At 39.6% G+C, this 6,365-nt stretch overlaps 1 long non-coding RNA gene across 1 annotated transcript; it reads right to left on the bottom strand.

Annotated features, from left to right (window-relative positions):
- Nucleotides 1-1,625: 1,625 nt before the first annotated feature.
- Nucleotides 1,626-4,102, bottom strand: LOC138683424 (uncharacterized). Its single transcript, XR_011322955.1, has 3 exons — nt 4,059-4,102; nt 3,362-3,439; nt 1,626-1,700 (listed from the first exon to the last, which is right to left on the bottom strand). It is a non-coding gene; the product is annotated as an uncharacterized lncRNA (long non-coding RNA).
- Between the last annotated feature and the right edge of the window lie 2,263 nt (nt 4,103-6,365).

Below are 6,365 nucleotides of genomic sequence, written 5' to 3'. Positions count from 1 at the left end.
TAGTCTAACCTATCCATCTAAACAAAATCTCTAAGATAACTGTTACTGTCTTCATTTTACAGGTGGGTAGACTTAGGCACAGAAAGCACCATGGGTTTTTTGGCTATGTCAGGGGCAGAAATCTTCTGGCTATTGATGGATGCTTTAATCTCATAAAATCCTTCTTCAGCTTTGAAAATCAGGTGCTGCTGGTTTGCAAAAGCCATTGAAATGGCAATGCTATCTGGACCAGTCTTAAGCATTTTTAAGATGAGTAAACAAGGCCCAAGAACATGGGAATAAATTAATGTACCCTGCCCTGTTCTGGTAAAAAGGCTTTCATAACTTACTATAATGATGGTAGTGCACTACTGATGCTTTCACTATTTTTATAAAGACCAAACGCCAGCCAGAAAGTGATAGCAACCATGTACCATGTCCTGTAAAATGACACAACTGATATTCTACACACAATCACTACTTTTTAACAGCAGAGTGTGGTTTGTTGCTATAACAATGTTGTGGCCTCTTATGATTGCTTAGAAATCCTTTATGCCAAGGTCTGTTAAGGACCTGTCTCTGGTAAAAGACATAGACTAGGATTTAAGATCACTCCATTGTTCCCATTAGTGGTAAGTGGGAGAATGCTCCCAGGGTCACTGGTTAGATGGAAGACAGTCTCTGTCGTGGTTTAACCCCAGCCAGTAACTAAGCACCACGCAGCCGCTCGCTCACCCCCCCCCCCACCCAGTGGGATGGGGGAGAGAATCGGAAAAAAAAAAGTAAAACTCGTGGGTTGAGATAAGAACAGTTTAATAGAACTGAAAAGAAGAAACTAAAAATGATAATAATAGCAATAATAAAATGACAATAGTAATAATAAAAGGATTGGAATATACAAGTGATGCATAATACAATTGCTCACCACCTGCCGACTGATGCCCAGTTAGTCCCTGAGCAGCGATTCCCCCCATGCCAACTCCCCCCAGTTTATATACTGGGCATGACGTCACATGGTATGGAATACCCTGTTGGCCACTTTGGGTCAGGTGCCCTGGCTGTGTCCCCTCCCAACTTCTTCTGCCCCTCCAGCCTTCTTGCTGGCTTGGCATCAGAAGCTGAAAAATCCTTGACTTGAGACTAAACATTACTTAGCAACAACTGAAAACATCAGTGTTATCAACATTCTTCTCATACTAAATCCAAAACATAGCACTATAGTAGCTACTAGGAAGACAATTAACTCTATCCCAGCTGAAACCAGGATAGGCTCCTAGGATAGAAAATTATATTCCTATAGGAACAATCACCATTAAATGGCAAGCAAATTAATTCATGTAATTACTTTAACTCCATTCATTTTTTTCAAGAATAATTTGTACCACACAGTGTAAATGCCTATTTGCAACTTATTCAGAGATTCCTCCCCAGCACTGCAGAATTCTCTAACACCAAATGCAAAAAATCATTTCTTCTATTGAACTTCCAGTACTCCTCCTAAAGCATTCCTTTCTCCTGTCCAAACACCAGCCTGGTCCAATCCAGTCCAGCTCTGTCCTACAGAAAAAGCATTTCTCGATTTTAGTTAATATCTGCTTTTCTACATAAATATTTATTGGTTTTGTTGTTTTCTTTTTTTAAATTATCTGGCTGGGAGGGAGGAAAGGTAGGAAGGATGGTAAAGGAAGATGATCTCCCTCTTTTCTGAGCAAGTGTTGTATCTGAAAGGACAACAGACTAAAATTATCATTTATTTGGAGAAAAAAAAGATTAATTTTAAGGTTAGCCGATATAACATCATGCCTTCATTGGCAGTAGAATAAATTATTTTCTGCTAACTACCAACTTTCTGAAGTAGACTTTTAGGTTATGTCTATTGTGGTGGGTTGACCCTGGCTGGATGCCAGGTGCCCACTAAAGCCATTCTATCACTCCCCCTCCTCAGCTGGACAGGGGAGAGAAAATATAATGAAAGGCTCGTGGGTCGAGATAAAGAGAGTTTAATAAAGCAAAAGCAAAGGTTGCGTGCGAAAGCAAAGGAAAACAAAAGATTTTATTCTCTACTTGCCATCAGCAGGCAATGTTTGGCCACTTCCTGGGAAGCAGGGCTTCAATACACATAGCTGTTGCTCTGGAAGACAAACGTAAATAACGAATTCCCCCCCTTCCTCCTCCCTTTACTTAGCTTTTATTGCTGAGCTGACGTCATATGGTATGGAATATCTGTTTGGTTAGTTTGGGTCAGCTGTCCTGGCTATGTCCCCTCCCAAGATCTTGCCCAGCCCCAGCCTGCCACTGAGGGGGGGGGGAAATGTTGGAGAGACAGCCTTGATGCTGTGCCAGCACTGCTCAGCAGTAGCCAAAACACTGGTGTGTTATCAACACCTTTCTAGCTACCAATACAAAGCACAGCACTATGAGGGCTGCTATGGGGAAAATTAACTCCATCTCAGCCAGACCCAATACATCTATACTGCTCAATCAGAGAGGTCTCTGAGGCCAAGTGGCACAGCTCAGGCACACTGCTTATGGCTAGTCCACTCTATAATGGTTCTGTCTTGGAGACCGCCAGTTGGAGAGGTTCAAAACAGAACCAGGGAGTGAGCTATCAGTTAAACAGTATGGACAGTCAAGACGCCAAACACTCAAGCTCACTCCTGCACCTTGCTTTATTTTTTTGTATAGGTATACTCTAAAATTTCTACCATATCTATGATTTTTTGTGTACGATCTCAATATAATTTTCAAAGTAAACCAAACTTGGCTTATCTTAAATCCTCTTAGCTACATTTAGGTGTGTCACAGGACTAGATAAAACAAAATATAGTGTACACATATTAATGCCTAAATTCGGAAGTAACTTTCTGGTCCCATCCCTATGTTAAATAAATACTGTAAAAACCAGATCAGTCCTACTGCACAGTAGCCTTCAGTGACTTCTGTACATTTCCCATGGAAACAATACACAGTCCTTTAAAGGGCCTTCCAGGTCAGCTGTTGACTGGACAGAAGGAGAGGACCTTTTGAAAATTGCTTTACATTTTCAGGGATTGCACAGGGAACACTGATCTCTTCCATAAACCAGGGAATCTCATTCCTTTCCAGACCTCCTCCTCCCTTGACTGTGTGAGCAATTCAAGGAACTGATATGAAATATACAGATTTTTTCACTACTTCATGTAATATTATGTAAGTACGGAAAAATAATATATTTTTATTTAAAAATGGATTTATTGGAAATTACGAGCAAGTTTATATCAGTGGCTTGTAGCATTTCTACAGTGCAGAAACGTTTCTTAGACAGGAAAATTCCTTCTCTTCTTTACCAGATGAGAATACAGAACTACAGTAATTAAAACATGACTGGAGCTAAATGGCATACCTGCGTTAGACTGAGAGTCAGACTTCTGGAAAGTAAAAGATTATAATCTTGCATGTTTTCTGGAACAACTAATGAAATCTAGAGAAAAGTAAATATAATGTTCTGCAGGGACAGATTGGCAGGAGATTTCAGTACAATGTTATGATATGGAATTAAAACCTGAACACAATAAGTTCTAGGAATGACTTACAGGAACAGCTTTAAGGCAGTACCTAAGAGCAAAAGAGGGCCTTGGAATCTCAGTCAACACCTGGCACAAAGCCCTAGGGAGTCTTCTTTATTTCTACTAAGTTCAGGGAACCTAAATCAAGCACTTTTAGAATCATTTCAGAGCCCACAGGCTCAGAAGGCATTAAGAATGAGAAGTTACATTATAATTTGGCCTAAATAAATAGAACAGGGCAGATAGGAGCTAATACAGCTGATGAATATACTTGGCCATTTTTCAGGGCTTCTGGAGTTTGGCTTTCTGGTAAATATGAGAGGCAAGATGGGAGGAAGAATTCTTGAGGTAAGACAGGGACATATATATTAGGACATAGTAGGTGGCTCTACAACCCACATAGTCTTAGTCTACTAACAAGGATTTGTCCCAGCTCATACAAAGTAAGGGTGCAAACACCATTTTCACAGGCAACAGTCAGACCTATGAATAACCCAGTGTATTAGTATACTGTTTCAATGAGGTGGTTATTACCATTTTCAGCTTTGCAAACTGGGTCTTCTGCAGGCTGCTGGAAAAAAATATAAGCGTGGAAAGGCTGAGGAGAATAAAACAGCTATTTTCTAGAGCAGGACACAAAGTATATCAATCCAACATACATGTATTAAAAGCAGTCTTCTTTCCAGTTTCCACTTTTCCTTGTTCTATTTTGAGGCCAATTATTACAAGTCTTAATCTGGGCTAAAATATTTTATTAATGCTAGGATCATTATCTATATAATCCTCATTTCTCAGCATTTTTTATCAATTATGGAAATCAAAAGGTTAAGTTTTTACCTTCAAAGGACAGTCCGTCTTTTCAAAAACAAATGTCGGCTGGGCAAGCACTGATCTCTCTGGAAAAGAGAAGAGATCATTTCTAATAACAATTCTGTAATAGCACCTCTTAACCATAGTTCTCAAAGTGCTGTGCAATAACAAACAGAACTTTATCCCTTTTTTACAAATGAAGAAAATAAAGAGCTTTGGTGATGCACAGCAGAGTTCATAACTAAAAAAAAGCTAGAGTCCACAAATCTTAGTGTGAGTTTTGCCTAACTAGAGGCCACAGGTTTTGGCCTCGTTATTTCCTTTACACTTCTTTCAGTTAAAAAGAAGAAAGAAGTGCCTTTAGCTTTTACAAACAACATCTGCCATCCTTTAAGAACAAGAGTGGTTCTCAGACAAGTGCAGGGATGTGAAATGCAAAACGATCCCAAAAGGAAAGCAAGGAAATGTGTTACACTTGGCCTCTCAGCTACATTCACACATCCTGTTCTTTAGGCTTCAGGTAAGTGAATGCCTAGTATCGGTTTTAATGTGTGAGTACAATACATAAACATGAAGTTCTATAGACCAAATTCTACTCTCAGGCATACTTTTGCATTTCTTAGGTATGACTGAAAACAACTTTGGATCCATGTTCTTTTTTTTTTATGAAACGTTTTTCAACATACAGATGCCCTGCGTCAAATTTTGTTGATTTAGAGTTCACTACTTCTACATCTTTCTTACATGACTTCTTCAGGCTACTTACTTTGCTAAGAATGAGACCTTTACAGCCTGTGCAACTCTAATGGACTAACTTGGTTATGATACTGAAAAGCCGGTCAAAGAAACGCTCTAAGACACGTTTTGGAGTTTTAGAAAGCAGGCATTCTTTATTGCAGCGCTGGATGCATGGGGGATAGTTCCACCTAGCATGCATGCCACAGCTTTAGCACTAACAGGTTATATAGAATAACTAATTGCATATTAATCAGATTAGTATACATATACATAAAAATGATTGTAACTGATTATCATAGTACTGCCTACATCCAGTCATGCACAATGAAGGATCCATTTGAGTCAAAGGGCTGCTTTTACAACCACCGACCCATTTGAAGTTCTTGTTGGCTATCCTTGAAGTCTTTATTCTTGTCCTTGTTCTTTGATCTTGAAGCTTAACGCAGCTTCAATCACATGTGGTCAGTGTCAACATTGTTCTCATCTAGTGTACAGGAACATCTAGTCATAAGAGCAAAGAACTACAAAACTTATGAGGAACTACCTCTACTAGTTAATTGCTTGCCTATACTTTTGTCTGTTGTTTCAATCATAGTGTTAGTATAAGATTTCTAATAATTATTTACCAAATCTCACTTCTTATAGTCACCTAGCAGCAAACCAGTTTCCACGGCTGGTACAAAATATTAAAACCATCAAAATATTAAGACATACTGAGACGGGGAACCAAAGGAACCTTAGTAGTAGATATATGAATGTAGATACGAACTGTTTAATAATTATCTAGCTTATAATGAAGTTAAAGAAGTTTCAACAGAGGTAGACATGGCCCAAGGGGATGAGAAGTGATGTTTAACGTTTGCATTGTTAAGGCTGACTGGGACAGGAGATAGTCCCTGATAAGAAGCAGCAGTCAACCCCAAGAACCAGCCAAGACCGGCCTTGTGATTTGGACAAATGCCAAGGAGCGACTGAGTCTGCACAGGGACAGAAGGTTAAGAGTTCACCATGAAGAAGACATACAGCCTTCATCTTCATGACCACCAGACGACCACCATAAGGAGGCACTGCGCAAGCGCAGTTGAGAGGAGACTATGGAAATGACTTCCTGGAGCTAATTTTAATATGAAGCGGAGATAGGTAATGCCTATGTATAGATGTATTGCGAAACTCTATGTATATGTAACACTTGACTGTATAAATTTAAAGCGAACTGCCAAGTCAGGCGCACACAGCTTTGGTGGGACTACCCCCCATGCTGCCCAGCGCTGAATGAACATACCTACTTTACAA

Source organism: Haliaeetus albicilla, chromosome W (assembly GCF_947461875.1).
Source record: "Haliaeetus albicilla chromosome W, bHalAlb1.1, whole genome shotgun sequence".
Lineage (NCBI taxonomy): Eukaryota > Metazoa > Chordata > Aves > Accipitriformes > Accipitridae > Haliaeetus > Haliaeetus albicilla.
This window is presented reverse-complemented; position numbering and strand designations above follow the sequence as displayed.